The 18,144-nt window shown below is 41.5% G+C and overlaps 1 long non-coding RNA gene across 1 annotated transcript; it reads right to left on the bottom strand.

Moving 5' to 3' along the window:
- Positions 1-305: 305 nt before the first annotated feature.
- On the bottom strand, positions 306-17,217 carry LOC140530264 (uncharacterized). Its single transcript, XR_011975881.1, has 2 exons — positions 16,341-17,217; positions 306-562 (listed from the first exon to the last, which is right to left on the bottom strand). It is a non-coding gene; the product is annotated as an uncharacterized lncRNA (long non-coding RNA).
- Between the last annotated feature and the right edge of the window lie 927 nt (positions 17,218-18,144).

Raw genomic sequence — 18,144 nt, 5'->3', positions numbered from 1 at the left:
CTTTTTCATAATAGTTTGTTTTACAGGGCAGCTAGTTGGTGTAGTGGACAGAGTGCTGGACCTGAAGCCTCCTTCATGAGTTCAACCCTGGCCTCGGACTAGCTGTGTGACCCTGGCAAGTCACTTAGCACTGTTTGTCTCAATTCCTCGTCCGTCAAATGAGCTGGAGAAGGAAGTAGTAAACTACTCCAGTGTCTCTGCCAAGAAAACCCTAAATGGGGTCATGAAGAGTCAGACACATCTGAGGAAAAGCAATAGTTGTTTGTTTAAGTTTCTAATACAGTTAATGTTGGTGCAACACCATGGAATTTTTATAATGGAATATTTACTTCAGAAGGTAAAATCACAAATACACAGTCATACTTCCTATGATAAATGGGAGGTCGTAAGAAGATTATGTTTAGCTTAGCTGTTTCTGTGGAACATGGTCCCACTTCCAAGTCCTGCCACGGACTCAGTTCTCCCACACCTTGGCTTCTCAGGGCATCATTCAGCCTGCAGGGCTGGCTTCAAGATCACCATGATTCAAACTCTCAGATTCCATGAGGATCTTCTCAGTCTCCTGAAACCAAGAACAAATGACACAGAACAGAAACACACCCAGACCCATTCCTCAGAACTGGGATAAACAAGAGGAAAACAGGGAAAGGCAAGTCCCTTCCCTCTCACCCATTCAGTTATCTGCCTCCATATGGAGTCCACACTGAGTGCTGAGTGCAGCAGACAGGAGTCATGAGAAGGAACAAAGCTGAGAAGATGGCATAGAGAGAATGGTGGCTCAGTCTCACCACTTTTTAGGATGCAGGCAGCCAATCAAGGAAGCTGCACCTTCCATGTGGTAGGGTGGCTCCATGTTACCAAATTGGGCATGCTCAAAAGGGCAAACCAGGTTACACTGATAAATTTAACCCATGTAAACAAAAGCTCTTTGGGGGACCCTTAATTATTTTAAGAATGTAAAGGGGTCCTGTGACCAAAATGGTTGAAAACTGCTACCCTAAGCACATGATTAGTGTTTATATAGGTACCATGTATAGCTGAGAAATGGCTCCTCTTTCCTGTTCTCCTTAAGTAGTTTCCAGAGATCTACCATATCTAACTTTTCTAAAATTCTGTTACGATCCATAACTTTTCTTTATCTGTGTTATACAGGTCAGAAAGGGGGCACATTGAGATACCAAATATTATAATTTTGCTATTTCTTCCTGTAATTCAATTAATTTTCTTTCAAGTACTTGGATACCATGCCATTCAATGCCCATATGTCAAATACTGACATTTCATTATGATGTTTTTGAAATACAGTTCAGTTTCCTCGCTCTTCTGAACACGTCTGTTTTAAGTATTGCCTAGTCTAAGATCATAATTACCACGCCTAGCTTGTTTAATTGAGCTAAAGCATAATATATTCTGCCCTAGCCCCTCATTTGAACTCTGTGGGAATCTTTATGTTTCTAGTGCATTTTAGATAAACAACATATTGTTTAAACGTCATATAAACAACACATTCTCTTTTCTCCTCCATCCTGCTGTTCTCTTCCACTTTATGAGTAAGTTCATCCCATTCATAGATATGACTGGCAGTTGTACACTTTACTCCACCCTATACTCTTTCATCTCTCCCCTAAGCCCCTATTTTTTTAAGCCAAGTCTTATGTAGCATGATCTCATTAACACTAAGTGTGTGGCCTTGGGCGAATCACTTAATTTGCCTAGGCCTCATGAAGGGCCTCTGAGGTCCATCCAGCCCTGCCGCTATCTAGATCTCTTTACAAAGAAGAAAGTAGCAAAAGGGAATGGATTTAACACTAGTGATCTGTAACTGAAGAGACCTGCTTGTGCCCACTGCCTCTCCTCTTCCCCTTGCCTAGACCCACCATAAGTCATTATCTTTCCTTTCCATTTTCCCTCTCTCCTTCTCTCCATTCTAACTTCCTTTTTTTCCTTTCTTTCCTTCCTTCATTTGGGTCCATTCTGATTTTCAGTGAGTTTCCTACTTGGGTAAGGTTTACCACTTCCCATACTACTACTTATTTTCCTTCCAACTCCTTCCTTTAGAGTTCTTGATTGGTTTTTTAAATCTGTTGCTTCCTTTCTTACAGGAACTCTTGTATTCTTTGTGACCGAGCAATTTTTTCCCCTGAGATTTTCCTTGTAGTTTTGCAGTTATGATGTTCTCCTGAGTGTATGTTTGGGCATCGTTGGATTCTATATTTTGTAATCATTGATTCTTCTTTGACTTATTCATTTTTTCAGCCATATTTCTGAAAATAAAGCATTTTTGTTTTAGGGCAAAGCTCCATAAACTCTTGGACACTGGGGTGGTTGGTGAGTCCCTTTGGGCCAGATCTGTAGTATTTGGGCTCTTGTCACTGACGTTGTCTTCCTCCAGAAGTATCCGTACACAGAGTGCTAGCGGGTTTCAACCATTTGCAATGTAATACACCCACATGAGGTATGATAATTATACAACCAGCCATTCACAATGATGATCCTTCTATATCTTAACCATAACCATTTACTTAACAATAAAAAAAGTAACATCGTTGATACTAATCTGTTAAAGCAAATACAGTATTATGCATTAAATAGTATATGTAATGTAATGCAATAAAGTGCATTAAATAATAAAATATATCACTATCCAGATATAAAGCTGGGTCACATTCTCCCACCAACACACTCAATGTCTGTGGCGAATTGTGGGCACACACAGGAACCTGGCAGGGAGTTCATAATGGATTTCACTTACTAGTTGTGTGACTCTAGGCAAGTCACTTAACCCTGTTTACTTCAGTTTCCTCATCTGTAAAATGAGCTGGAGATGGAAATGGCAAACCACTCCAGTATCTTTGTCAAGAAAACCCCAAAGAGGGTCGTGAAGAGTCAGACACAACTGAAAACAACTGAACACTAACAAAAGAAGTTATTTGGAAAAGGATTTCCCTTTCTATTAATGCTTTTTGGGTTTTGTTATTGTTACTAGAAATGTCATTGATTTTTGAGGGTTTATTTTATAGCCTGCAACTTTGCTGAAGCTACTAATTGTCTTAGTATCTTTGCTGATTCTTGAGATTTTCCAAGTTTGTCATCATCTAATCAGCAAATAGGGATAGTTCTATCTCCTCGTTACTTATCTCCATGCCTTTAATTTGTTTCTCTTTATTGTATTGCTACACTAGCATTTCTAGAACTATAGCAAATAATAGTGAGGAGCATGGGCATCCTTGCTTTACTCCTGTCTTTATTGGAAAAGATTGAAGTGTGTTATCTTCATAACGCTTTGGGTTTTTTTAATAGATTCTTTTAAAGATATTTAAAAAGGTCTCTGTGCCTGTATTTTGTAGGATTTTTAGCAATAGGTAGCTATATTGTACTTCGTCAAAGGCTTTTTCTGTATCTATTGAGATAATCATGGGCTTTTATATGTTTTTATCTTCCGTGATTATATTGACAGTTTTCCTAATGTTGAATCATCTTACATCCCTGCTATAAATACCATTTGCTCATAAGGAATGATTTTTTTGAATAAAACACTGTAGTCTGACAGGATTTTGTCTGAAATTTTTGAGTTAATATTCCTTAATGATATTCGTTGATTTGACTTGACTTCTTACCTTGTTATGTGGATAGTAATCCCTATTAAGCCAGATTCAGGTCAACAATAAAGATTTATTAAGCACCTATGCTCTAAGCCCTGGAGATTTAAAAAAAAAAAAAGCATAATCAGTCCCTGTTCTCATGGTCTAATGACGGAGAATGCAAAATACATCAGACTGGCTTCTTCTGAACTATAGAGATCAGCCCAGCCAGTTTCTCACCCACCTGGGGATGCTGCATTGTCCAATTGCAACAGAGCTTAGAGCTACAGTTTCACTGCCTAACCCAAAGAAAGCTACCAGCTCCTCCCTCCCTCCCTCCCTCCCTCCCTCCCTTCCTCCCTTCCTTCCTTCCCCCCAGTTCACTCTGAAGCTCATACATTCACCCACAATGGGTCCCTAGCCAAGCTCCACTTTAGTAGCTGTATTTTGGGCCCTCCTGGCTTTGAGTGAATTTAGAGTGAATGTCAATGGTAACTGTTTCTCTTTGGAACAGCAACCCTGAGGGTCTTCCCCTCCCAGCTTTTGTTTTGTTTTGTTTGTAATTAAAGGGGTCAAGCCTGGGCTCACTTTTCGAAGAGGTGAGGCATATTCACTAAATGGGCATTGCCTTACTTTGGGAGAGTACCTGAAAAGGCCTTAGTCTAAAGGGGCCAAGGTCTCCCAGCGCATCCTGGGCCATCTCCAGCCATCCTGATGAATATCTGGTCACTGGATCCAGGCTGGTGACCTGCACAGCCCTCCCTCACTCAAATCAAAGTCAAGCACAAGTCATGTCATCATCTCCCTGATGTCGTGGTCCTCTTTGAAAATAAAGGACAAACAACAGCAGCAAGAACCGGCACCAGCATATGAAGTAGTTGAAAGACACCCCTCTTCCTTTTTACTTCTCAAACCAGAGGTAGCTGCAGAGTACAAACTTACAAGGAGTGTTGCCTCTTTTCAACACTAGGTGGCACAGAAGAGCAATACAGGTCTAGCTCCTAGCCCTCCCCCCTCCCCAAATGCAATCAATCCTCTCTCCCACCAATCAGAAGTCACTTAGCTGAAGCCTTCCCCTCACTGCTTCTAGCAACCACAGCTGCTACAGAACGGTTGTTCTGTCCATCCCCCTTCTCTATTTTTTAGGTTGCTCTACTTGCTTAATTAAGTACCTTCTGACATTCAGTGTCACTGTCACTTGAACCCCCAAACTATCCAATGAAATCTCCCATTTTCCTTTTTAAAAACTGTACCTCATTTCCAAAAGTTCATATCATTTTGTATTTTGGTTGTTTTGGCTTATGTTAACATTAAATACTTACATGCAGATCACTGAAGAACTAGTCAGTCAGTAATCCTTTATTAAGTGGCACTGTGCTAAATGCTAGGGCAAGCAGTAAGGAAAAGCAGGCAAAAACCAGGCCTTCCTCTCCAGGCCCTCCTGTCTGTCTCTTAAGGGAGACCGAATATAAATAACTGGATATAAACAAGATGTAGTCAGGTTGTTAGAGATAGCTCAGAAGGAGGCAAACTTCCTGTAGCAGGTGAGATTAGGAGGAAGCCAGACAGAGGAGTTGAGGAAGGACAACCAGTTAAAAGGCTCAGTCGGGAGATGAATCATCTTATGTGAGCAGCGGCAAGGAGACCAGGGATATTCGATTATGGAGTATGTGGAAAGGAGTGAGGTTTACGAAGACTGGATAGGCAGGTAGGGAGCAGGTTACGAAGGGCCAAACGAGATTCTATATTGGATCCTGAAGGTGATAGGGAGCCTATAGAGCTTATTGACTTGGTTAGACCGGCACTGGTGGCTGAGTGGAGGATGGGACAGAGTAGGGAGAGACTTGATGCAAGCTACCGTGGTAGTCCAGGCATGAAGTGATTTCACAAGGATGAGGGTAGTGTCAGAAGAAAGAAGAGGTAGATGTTGAGGATGAAAGATGGTGAGAGTCAAGTATGACACCTAATTTGTAAACTTGAGTGATTGGGAGGATATTGGTGCCCTTGATAGAAATAAGGAAATTTGGAGTAAAGTGGGCAGTATTTAGGGAGAAAGATAATGAGTTCAGTGTTGGGCATGTTGAGTTTAAGACATTTATTTAACATCTAGTTTGAGAGGTCTGAAAGACATTGGGAGACGCAAGGCTAGAGATCAGTCAGTACAGAGTTTAGGGCTAGGTTTGAAACTCCTCAGCATCGATGATAATTTAATCATGGGAACTGATGAGATCGCCAAGTGAAGTAGAATAGAGAAGAGATCCAAACTCTGTTGGACCCTTGTATGACCTAGATAGGAATCCAACAGTGGAAACTGAGAAAGATTGGTCAGATAGGAGCCACACCAGGAGAGAAGAGTGTTTCGAAAACCTGGAGAGATGAGAATATCAAGAAAAGAGTGACTGTTAATATTAAAGGCTGCAGAGAAGTCAAGAAGGATGAGGACTGAGAAAAGGCCATTAGATCTGTGAGATCATTAGTAACTTTGGAGAGAACAGTTTCAGTTGAATGATGAGGTCTGAAACCAGACTGAAGAGTCAGGAAAAGAATGAGAGGAAAGGAAGTGGAGACACCTATTATAGATGGCCTTCTTGTGGAGTCTAGCCAAAAAGAAAGAAAGGGAGAGAAAGGAAGAAAGTGTGTTGAGAGCTAACGGGAATGGATGGATCTATGAAGGTTTTTTGTTTTAAGATGAAGATGACATGAGCATGATTTCGACATGAGGGAAATAGGATGAAAACAAAGATTAGTGAGAGAGTAGAGTTGATGGAGGGGACAGTCTACTGGAGAAGATGGGATGGAACTGAGTCCCTTGTGCAAGAAGAAGGGCCACCTCTTCATGTGAGATAAGGATAGAAGAGAAAGTGACAGAGGGCATACACACACACAATCTATACATATATCAAATGCATTGGTATGATACTCCCAGCCTGTCTGAAGAGGGAAGAAGTGATTAACTTCGAAAATTTGTATTTCCCTCTTTGCCATAAGAGTTGACTTTACTCCTCCAAACAAAGGAGCCTGTTAGGACCTGACCTGCCCCATGTCCCTCCCTCCCTCACTCTGAAATAAATTGGATACCAGTTTTTCAGTCAATCTAGACTTGAATTATAGCCCTGAGATAGCCTCTCCCCAAAAGCCACAATTTCTTTCATATTAGGAATCTTTTCCAGTTAATAATTCTGCAGTTTTTCAGTATGACAGAAACTAGGTATAGACCAACATCTTACACTGCATACCAATATAAGGTAAAAATGGGTACTTGATTTAGACATAAAGGGTGATACCATTTTCCTGTCAGATCTACGGAGAAAGGAAGAATTTAGGACCAAATAGAAGATAGAGAGTATTACAGGAAGTAAAATGGATAATTTTGATTATATTACATTTAAAAGGGTTTACATAAAACCAATGCAACCAAAATTAGAAGGAAAACAGAAAGCTGAGGAACAATTTTTACAGCAGGTATCTTTGGTAAAGGCCTCATTTCTCAAATATATAAAGAACTGAGTCAAATTCATCCCCCAGTTGATGAATGGTCAAAGGATATGAACAGCCAGTTTTCAGATGAAGAAATCAAAGCTATCTACAGTCATATGAAAAATGCTCTAAATCACTAGTGATTAGAGAATTGCAAATTAAAACAATTCTAAGGTACCACCTCACACAAATCAGATTGACTAATATGACAAGAAAGGAAATAAAACAATTCTAAGGTACCACCTCACACAAATCAGATTGACTAATATGACAAGAAAGGAAAATGATAAATGTTGGAGAGGATGTGGGAAAATTGGCACATCAATATGCTCTTCATGGTGTTGTGAACTGATCCAACCATTCTGTAGAGCAATTTGGAACCACGCCCACAGGGCTATAAAACTGTGTATATCCTTTGATCTGGCAAAACCACTACTAAGTTTATATCCCAAAAAGATGATAGAAAAGGAAAAAGGCCCTATGTACACAAAAGTATTTATAGTAGCTTTTTTTGTTGTGGAAAAAAAATTGGAAATTGAGGAGATGTCCATCAATTGGGGAATAAGTCAAACAAGTTGTGGATATGAATGTGATGGAATACTACTGTGCTTTATGGAATGATGAGCAGGCAGATTTCAGAAAAACCTGGAAGGACTTACATGAACTGAGGCAAAGTGAAGTAATCAGAACCAGGAGGACATTGTACATAGTAACCGCAACATTATGCAATAATCAGCTATGAATGATAGCTGTTCTCAGCAATACAGCGATCCAAGTCCAAAGGACTCATGATGGAAAATGCTATCTACACCCAGAAAAAGAAGTGATGTAATCTGAATGCAGATTGAAGCACACTATTTTCACTTTATTTTTTTCATAGTTTTTTTCTTTTGATCTATTTCTTCTCTCACAGCATGATTAATATGAAAATATATGTTACATAACTGGACATATATAACCTATATCAAATTGCTTACTCTTATAGGGGAAAGAGAAGAGAGAGGGGAGGGAGGGGAAAATTTTGGAACTCAAAATTTTTAAATAATGAATGTTAAAAATGGTCTACATGTAATTGGAAAAAATAAAATACTATTCATAAAAAAATTTCTGTGGTTTTCATTTAGTTTCTTCAAAGTAAGGGTCAGTTCATGAAAAGCTGTTAAACAATATGTGTTCAGTATGAAAGTGTTCACCCTCACTAAATTTTCCCTGTTCAAAGTATAAAATAAAGATTCTTCATTGAGTTTTATGATGACTTTTTGGTAATCCACAGAGGAGGGGAGTTGGAAACTTGTATACTGTTGTCAGTTACAGTCCAGGAATCTGAATTACCATGATTGTTTATGAAATGTATCTTTAATAAAGCTGGATATAGTTTGGCTTGGGCGGGGGGAGAATGTAGTGGTCCCAATCAGCACTCTTTTGTCATTGTCTCCAGCTTTCTTGGGCAGCTTGTAAGTAGGAGTAAAGGCAGAAGATAATGGAAATAATCCAAGGCTGAGGTTTGTCAGGTCAGAATCCTTACTGGGATAAAGGACAAGAAGAGGACCTTGTAGAACTGAACTGGTTCACTAAAGATCAAAACCAGGAACGGAAGAAAATGTAGCGAGTGCATGGCCTGGGAAAGAATTGAGAGGTAGAGAGACTGGAGTTCACAGTGAGGATGAGGAGCAGTGTTGGGAGGAGAAAGAGAGGAGTGTTGGAATGACAATAGATTAGGATCAGATAAAAGAATGTCAGAATTACTGAACATGGATGTAGAATATGGGGGAATGGTCAAGTCAAGGGCATGGCCATCTATTCATGGAGCTGCAATTGGATGAAGGAGGAGGTCATGGGGAATGAGTAAGTAGAGGAATTGGAAAGTGAGGGTGTTTGAAAGCATATCAGTATGTACTAGAGAAGGACTGTAAGAAAGGCATCGAGGAAAGAAGGAGAATGCTCTGGAGATAGGTAGACAGAAACCATAAGCTTGATTGGGTGATAAACATGGGTTGAATAGACTTCAAAAGAAGAGAGGTTACTGAGTCCTGGTGACAGAGGGAGAGCTTGTAAGTGGCAGTGGAGCACAAGGAGTATTCCAGCTCAGCCAGCGAATTGGGAGGCAGGAGAGCAGTAGCAGAAAGGGTGGCCAGGGAAGCCGCGTGCTCAGGAAGTCTCCTGTAGCCCTAAGTCTGGAATGTGGTCCATCACCACCTTGGGTGCCCTTGCAGCCATGTTTCCTTACATTCGTATTTCTCCAGTTTTCAAAAAATGAAAGTTCTTTCTCTACCTGTTTAAAACGCCTAGCTTTGCACATAAGGGAGGTTGCTTTCTGCACTGTTCACAAAGTAAGTCGAGTTCTTGTATTTGGGCCACAGTTTATTTTCTGCCCCAAAGTTCTCAGGTATTTGGTGAATCTCTGAAAAATGTATTTCTTCATACATGTATTTTAATCTTTTTTTTATTAAGCCAAGGTTGTTTTCCTATTCCTTTAAAGCATTGAAATGTTCTCTTATAACAGCAGCAGTAGCTTGCATCCTTGATACTTAATAGAAAATATTCCTTTACACAATTTTTTCTTTTGCCCTTTTCCTCACCAAACTACTCCAAATGAAAAAGACCTAAAGGGATAATGTACCTGAGAGCAAGAATATCTCAAATGCCTGTACTAAATATCCTCCCTCCCTTCCTCCTTTCTCTCTCAGTGTCTATTTCTCTCTGTCTCTGTACTCTCTCTCTCTCTCTCTCTCTCTCTCTGTTCTTTCCTTCTGTCTCTTTTTCTCTCTGTCTCTGTCTCTCTCTGTCCCTCTGTCTCTTTCTGTGTCTGTCTTTCTGTCTCTCTCTCTCTTTCTGTCTATGACTCTTTTCCTCTCTTTCACTTTTTCCTGATTAGTCTCTAGCTTGCAAGTGTCTCAAGCTGCAACTTGGAATCTCATACTGAAGCCTGAGCTCCTTTCTTTTGAGAATATACTCTTCGTCCTCTGACTGTTTCTTATGCATGTGCGATAATCCTGGGTATTTGAATGGTTTTTCCTTCATATCTGAAGTTCTTTCTCTAGGCCATTTGCAAAATTTGTTGCCTGACACTCACATTACGCAATCTAATAGCAATGTGTCTTGGGGTATGAAGTATGAGTTTTTCCTGGTATTGATACATGGATTCTCTGTCTACCTTTTGTTCATATTCAAAAGTTCTGGATCGGTTTCTTATTTCTCACATTATGTTATTCAGGTTTTTTAACTGCGTCTTCCAGGAGATTTATGATCTCTAAGTTATCACACTGAATCTTGTCTTTGAGGCCACTTGCTTTTGTGGAATTGGAATCCTAGACCTTTCGTTTTTTGAAAAGTCTGACACTATTGCAAAGATTGTACTAGAGGCAGCAAGGTGGTACAATGGTTAAGGCAGTGGGTCTGGAGTCAGGAAGACCCAAGTTCAAATCTGACCTTACATGTAGTAGTGACTTTGGGCAAGTCACTTAAAAAAAAAAAGCCTTCTGTTTGCCTCAATTTCCCCAAATGTAAAATGGAGATAATAACAGTACCTACCTGCCAGGGTTTCTATAAGGACCCAGTGAGATAATATTTGTAAAGCATTTAGCCCAGTGTCTGACACACAGTGAGCACTAAATAAATGCTTGTTTTTCTCCTCTCAAAGGGATCAGGTAGTCTGTACACTGCTGTCCTGAAGGACTGCGGGAAGACTTGCTGCTGACAGTGAAACTGCTTTCATAATTTGTTACAATAAACGGTCAGTTAATATTTTACCCTTTTCTCCAAATATTACACAAGTACCCCTTGACCTCTGGGCCTCGCTCACTTAGTGGTGAGTACACATCAGGCACTTTCATTTGTCTGTGTACTTTGTACCTGCCTTTATTTAATTATGTTTGTCTGTTTGTTTTCTCTGATCATAAATGTTTAGCTTTGTGTCATTCAGGAAGAAACTTTTCCCCTGATCTCAGACTTTGCATTAAGACTGAAAGCTTTCTCCTTTACAGTGATCAGAAATAAAGAGCAGTGCTTCAAATAAGTAGCCCAAAGCACAAAAACAGGTTGGTTTTTCCCTTCCAGTGTACTGGCTAGTGTAGCATGGTGTGTAGAACTAGATGGAAAGACCGGGGTCACGTCTTGCCTGATACATGCTCACAGTGTTAACCTGGGCAAATTATAAGGAAGCTGCTGAGAAAGTGCTAAATGTATTTTTAGAAGGAGCTTCCTTGCCCTGGGAATTCCCTGTACTTGATGTTATTTTTCAGTCCTGTCTGACTCTCTGTGACCCCATTCAGGGTTTTCTTGACTGAGGAAGACGCACCCTATTTTTCTTGAGTGGTTTGCTATTTCCTTCTCCAGCTCATCTTACAGATGAGGAAACAGAGGCAAACAGGGTGAAGTGACTTGCCCAGGGTTACACAGCTAGTAAGGGTCTGAGGCTGGGTGTGAACTCAGGTCTTCCTGATCCCAGGCTCAGTGCTCTAACCAGTACACCAGCTGGCATCCCATCTGAGCTCCCAACTCGGGCTTGTATGAAATAGATGTGTTCTATTAATGTTGTCCTTTGTTTCTCTTTTCCCAAACCCATTTCAGTATTTTTGTGCCCCATTTTTTTATTCTCTCACAGACTCTACACCTTTGGGGCTGCCTCCTACGAGAGGCCTTTTCTGATTCCACCCCTTCCCTGTCCCAGCCACGAGTGCCTTCCCCCAAAACTTTGTACTTTTTTTTATTCTGAATTTAACAAACACCAGATAAAACAATCATTTTAATATACACAGTAGAACAGAAGATGTTTCATGAGCCTGTGAATCTGATCTACAGTGGCTGGGCATACCACTTCATCTGATAGAATGTCAGGTCCTGGAAGGCAGGGGGCGGTTTATTGTCTGTAGCCCCAACCCCTTGCATGGAGGGCTCTTCTCCGTTATTGGGTGGAACTGAATTTCTCTGACCACTTGGTGGTGCCCGCACCACAGAGCTGGATAGCTTTCAAACTGGATTCCAAAGGTTGGGGAAGTGGGGCGTTATTTGTTTTTTTAAATAGAGGAGCCCACCTCACCCCACCCCCAGGGCTAGAGAGCCCCCCCTCCAGTTTTCATTGTCGCTTCACCTTATTTACCTTGAGGAACAATTCCAAACTCTTTCCTTTCTCCCTCCTACACAGCACTGCCAAGTCACCTTCTGGTCACCAGACCTGCTCCCTTCCTCATCCCAATATCTCAACCAAGTAGAGCCCCCTTCTCCCAGGATCACACACGACAATACTTAGTACTGTGTCTCTAGTCAATAGAATGGATTTAAGGCCAAGTTTATCCTGACTGTTACCGCATCTGTTCTGAGATTTAGACCATCTCGGTGGTGGCCACCTTCCCTGCCCAGAGCTTCCTAATTTCTCTGCCTCAGATCTCTTCACACCGATCCACCTAACCCTCGGAGCTATCAAAATCATTTCCCTAAAGTGAAGATCTGACCGTGTCACTACCTTCAACTCTATAAACTCTGTTGGTTCCCTATTATTTCCATGACCAAATAAAAAATTCTAGAGTGAGGAGGACCTGAGTTCAAATCCAACCTCAGAGACTTACTGCCTGTGTGGCCCTGGGCAAGTCACTTTACCTCTGTTTGTCTCAGTTTCCTCATGTGTAAAATGGGGATGATAATAGCCCCTACCTCCCAGGGTTGTTGAGAGGATCAAATGAGATATTTGTAAAGTGCTCAGCACATTGTTATTTATTATTTTATAATTAAATTAGTAGAATTAATTTATAATTAAATATTATATTTATTAATACATAGTAGATGCTTTATGTTATTTCTTCCTCCCTCCCTCCCTTCCTTCTTTCCTTCCTTTCTTCCTTCCTTCTTTCTTTCCTTCCTCCCTCCCTCCCTTCCTTCCTTCCTTCCTTTCTTCCTTCCTTCTTTCTTTCCTTCCTTCCTCCCTCCCTCCCTTCCTTCCTTTCTTTCTCCCTTCCTTCCTTCTCTCCTTCCTTCCTCCCTCCCTGTGTCTCTGCCTTCCCCTAGTTTGTCCTTAGATTGTGAAATGCAATTCACAAAATGACAGAATTTGAGCACTGGAAGAGACCTCAAAGTCCAGCCAGTCTTCCAGATACACCAAAAGAATCCCCCATAGCAAAACAGAAAACTGATCATTCAGCCTCCACTTAAAAGCCTCCAAGGATGGAGAATTCCCTTCCCCTACAAGCAGCCTCTCCATGTAAGAGGGCTTCTATTGTCGGGAAATTGTGGATGGAAATCATGCAGCCACTGACCTCTGCCATTCCCCCATGGCCCCTCCTCCCCCAGCTCTGCCTTGTCTGGGGCCAAACAGAACAGACCGCGTCAGTCTTCCTCAGGACAGATCCCTCAGATTCTGTAGTCGAAGCTGGTTACCAAGCCCCCTCCTGAATCTCCTCTTCTCCAGGCTAATACGCTAGGTTTCTTCAGGTGTCTCCTATCTCTCACCAGTTCCAGACTCCTCGCCAGGCTGGCAGCCTTCCTCTGTACAATCCAGCCTCTCAATGTCCTCCTTAAACCCTGGAACTCAGAACTGCTCCATCCCCTCTCTTAGAATTCTCAATGCTCTCCCAAGAGCTGTTCAGCTGATACCGGCTGCCTCTCCCAGGATCCCTCCCATCCAACCCGGTGTTCTCTGTCCTTAAAATTACCTGGAATATCCTTCTGTGCCTAGATTGTGTCCTCCAGAAAAGGGAAGCATGAGGATGGCAAGAAGGGGATTAAGTTGTGTTGAAAGCAACTCCTTCTGCTTCTAACTGGGGAGGATTTTTCCTTCCCTCCATGCTTTTCACTCATAGAAAACAAAGTGCAGAACCCTATGTCTGTGATTATGTACATATCATAGGATCATAGGCCTGCCCCTGGAAGGGCCTCCAGGGACCTTCGAGTCCAGTCCTCTCATTTTACAGTGGAGGAAACTGAGACCAGGGGAGGGCCAGTGACTGCCTGAGGTTTCAGAGGGAGTGAACCCTCCAGGTTGTCACTGGGGCTAGGGACTGGCCCTTTAACAAAAAGGTCACATTCACCTCCAAAGTCCGGATGTTTATTCCGCTGAACATTCTCATGTTGGGAACTTGTCTTCTTTTCAACTTCGTAGCCCAGTCTTAGATGAGAAAAAGCAGTAATCTCCTACACAAATGACTTTCGTGTAAGTCTGTGCTCTCTTTTAAGGCTGTGATAAGATGAAGGATTGCTGGCACTCACATCTTGGCTCCTTAATGAACCCTTTCATCAAAGGTTTTTTAAAGACAAATAATGGTGTGGCTCGTGTTTATTGAGCACTTCACAGAAGGCTTTTGGTACGTGAACTTGCTTGGTCCTTCCAAGGAGTCAGTGAGGTGGGTTGTTTCCATAAGGCTTTAAGATCTGCAAACCTTTTACATATATTATCTCATCTGATCACAACAACCCTTCAAGGAAGGCGCTATTGTTATCTTCATATTACAGATGAGGAAACTGAGGCTGAGAAACATGAAATGCCTTGCCCAGGATCACACAGCTAGTGGGTATCTGAGGCTAGATTTGAACTCAGGCCTTCCAGACTAAGCCTAGTGCTCTATCCACTGAGCCTTCCTCTGTGGAAAGCTATACATTAGAGAAACTCAAGTTTCATACACAATCCTCTTTTTCTGTTCCACTTTGAATATAAAAATATTCGTTTTATTTGCTGTTGTGGAGAATTGAAAAAAACAGCCCAGAATAGTTGATCTGATTCACAGCTCACCCCAAAATGCTCTCTACTAGTACAAGAAGATAATTCTGAAAGGCTGCCATCCTTTCTCCCACTATGCCCAGCAACTTGTTTCTCTGTCTCTGTCTCTCTCCTTTACATCTCTGTGACACTCTATAGCAAGATAGGCTGGTTGTGTTCTCAGGGAGCTGGGCTTGGAGTTAGGAATTCCTGTGTTCAAATGTGACCTCAGACACTTAACTAGTGGTGCAACTCAAGGCAAGTCTCCTAACCCTGTATGCCTCAGTTTCCCCACCTGTAAAATGGAGATAACAGCATCTACTTTGTAGGTTGGTCGTGAAGTAATGAAATACTATTTTAAAAAAAATAAAAAAGTTTTTAGGCGCTTAGCATTGCTCCTGACTCATATAGGCACTATGTAAATGTTTATTCCCTTTCCTATATGCTTCCCTGAATTACTGAGGTCAAAAAAAATGTTCCTACCTAGCACTTGACTCTCTGAATGTTTGTCCTTGTTTAATTGTATCCAACTTTCTGTGGCCCTATTTGGGATTTTCTTGGCAGAGATATTGGAGTGGTTTGTTATCTCCTTCTACGCTTTATTTTACAGATGAGGAAACTGAGGCAAACAGGGTTAAGGGACTTGCCCAGGATCACACAGCTAGTAAGAGTCCGAGGCCAAACTTGAACTCACGAAGATGAGCCTTCCTGACTTTAGACTGGCACTCCACCCATTGTACACATGTAATCATTGTACCACCTCGGGTAGGTTTTAAAAGGAGAACAAAAATTGGATGAAAAAATTATTCCTTCGTTTATTTAAAAAAAAAACCAAAAACATCTGTTGCTTGACAAGCAGGTATAATGCAGCCATCCAAGAAATTAGTATAATGGCCAGATGATTCTGTATTTATTCTGCATAATCATTCAGGTTACAAATTTGTGATATCACAGTTACAAACTCTCCCTGACTTCTTTGATTCAAAAACACACATCTTCATTTGATAGGATGTGTCCAGGAGGGAGGTAGACCAGATGGCCCGTTTTCAATTCTCAGATTTTTTTATTTTTATTTTTTGACTGTTTGAACCATTCGTGGTGTGAGTCTTCTGAAAGGATTTTAGCAGATCGCTGGCTTCCAGGTGTTCCTCTTTGCACTGGACCCATCTCTGAAATCCAGTTATGCTGGCTCACATGGATCTCTCCTTTTTCATCTACTGCTCTGTTCCCAAGATAAGCTCCTCATCACCTCTGAGTTTACCACCTCATGGGTGACTGAAACTTTAATTGGGATGTTTCTCTCAGCCTCCATTCTCTCGGATTAGAGGGCTAGAGGGTAGCATATCAAACTTCTCTCAATGCTTTCATTTACAGAGAACAGAACCCCTCCTCTTTCCCCACCTTTTCCTGTTTCCTTTACCGTGATGTGTCCTTGCAGCCTCTGAAGCTGAGATGCAGCCTGTGCTAATTTTGGTCTAATAATCAACACCAAGAAAACACAGGTATTCCATCAGCCACCAACACAACACCCTTGGTTATAACCATTTTGGTTACAACAAATGGAGAAGTTTAAAATGCTGTGGATTAAGTTCACTTACCTTGGTAGTGTACTTTCCAGGGATGAACACATTGACAATGAGGTTGATGCACACAATGCCAGAGGTAGCTCAGTGTTTGGGAGGCTCCGAAGAAAAGTTTGGAAGAGAAGAGGTATTAGACTGACTACCAGACTGAAGATCTAAAGAGCCATTGTGCTGACCTCATTGTTGTATGACTGTGAAACATGAACAATCTACCAGCACAATGCCAGGAAACTGAATTGCTTCCATTTGAACTGTCTTAGGAAGGTTCTGAAGATCACCTGGCAGGATAAGGTACCAGACACTGAAGTCCTTGCTTGAGCTGAACTGCCAAGTATTCAAACTATGCTTCAGAGAGCACAACTCCTGATGGGCTGGCCACGTTGTTCAAATGCAAAATGTACGCTTGCCAAAAAGACTATTTTATGGAGAGCTCACATGGGGCAGGTGATCACATGGTGGCCAGAAGAAACGATACAAGGACACTCTCAAAGTCTCTCTCAAGAACTTTGGATTTGACTGTGCAACATGGGAGGCACTGGCACAGGACCACTCAGCATGGTGTGCCCACATCAGAAAAGGTGCTGTGCTCTTTGAGTAAAGCAGAATTGAGACAGCACAAAGTAAACGCAGGATGCACAAATTTGGGATATCCACCCCAAATATTCATACGGATTATCTGTGCCAACCTGAGCATTTCAAGCTCATATTGGTCTGATCAGCCACAGTAGGACACACTGAAACTTCACTTTATCATGGTGATGTCATTTTGGTCCTCTGTGAAGAGGAAGGACAACAACCAACCAAGCTCCTTGAGAGGGCAAGGAGTATTTTTTTTTAATTAATTGCATTCCTAGCACTTAGCTAGCATCTTCAGCAGCAAAACAAGAGGCAAGGTGACAAAGTGAACCCAGCATCAGGAAGGATCAGTTCAAATGTGGCCTCAGATAATGACTCACAGTGTGACCTTAAGCTGACTTCTGTCTGCCTCAGTTTTCTCATCTGTAAAATGGGGATAACAATGGCTCTTGTCTCCCAGGATTGTTGTAGGGATCAATTGAAATATTTGCAAACCTTAAAATGTTATCTAAACACTAGCTATTATTACCATGTGAAAGATACAGTACAGTAAAACTCTCCAAAGAGGGTGCCTTCAATAGCATGTCTTCAGCTTCCTTTCCTAAGGGTTCTGTAGAGACTGCCTTTGCAGGAATGCCAACTGGCACATTTTTTAAAGGACTATTTCTGAATACTGACCAGATTAGATATGCAAGTAAGAATACAAATTCACTCCCCCTCATTTGATACCACACCAGTCTCTCAAGAGAAGAAAGAGTCATTTCTAGAGGCACTCATCTGAAGGACTGACAGCTCCCTAAAAGGAGTCATTACTGATTTGGAAGACCAGTTATTTGGAAAGCCATTGGAGACTAAATCTTCTCTATTCCTCCGTTCCTCTCAGAGTCTGTCAGCTGGCTAGCGTCCAGCCACAGCTGGTGCAGTTGTAGAGTGTTCTGGAGTTGGCCTTTCTGTTCTCTAGCTATTGTTGTTGTTGTTAAAGTTGTTATTGTATTGTTGTTAAAGGCTCTTAGAGCATCTTAAGATGTTAAAAACCTATCTCAAACTTAAGGATGTAAGTATGATCATTTTAGCTCTCCCAGGGGCAAGGAGTACTATTTCAAAGTGCTCAGTTCAAATCACCACGCCTTAAGGGCCTACAATGTGCCAAGCACTAGACTGGGTGCTAGGGAGTGCAAAGAAGAAAATGAAAAACCCCTTCCCTCAAGGAGATTACATCCTCCTGGGGAGAAATTATAGATAA

The sequence above is a fragment of the Notamacropus eugenii genome, chromosome 2 (genome assembly GCF_028372415.1).
Source record: "Notamacropus eugenii isolate mMacEug1 chromosome 2, mMacEug1.pri_v2, whole genome shotgun sequence".
Lineage (NCBI taxonomy): Eukaryota > Metazoa > Chordata > Mammalia > Diprotodontia > Macropodidae > Notamacropus > Notamacropus eugenii.
The sequence above is the reverse complement of the archived record's forward strand: the minus strand, read 5'-3'. Positions and strand labels throughout refer to the sequence as shown.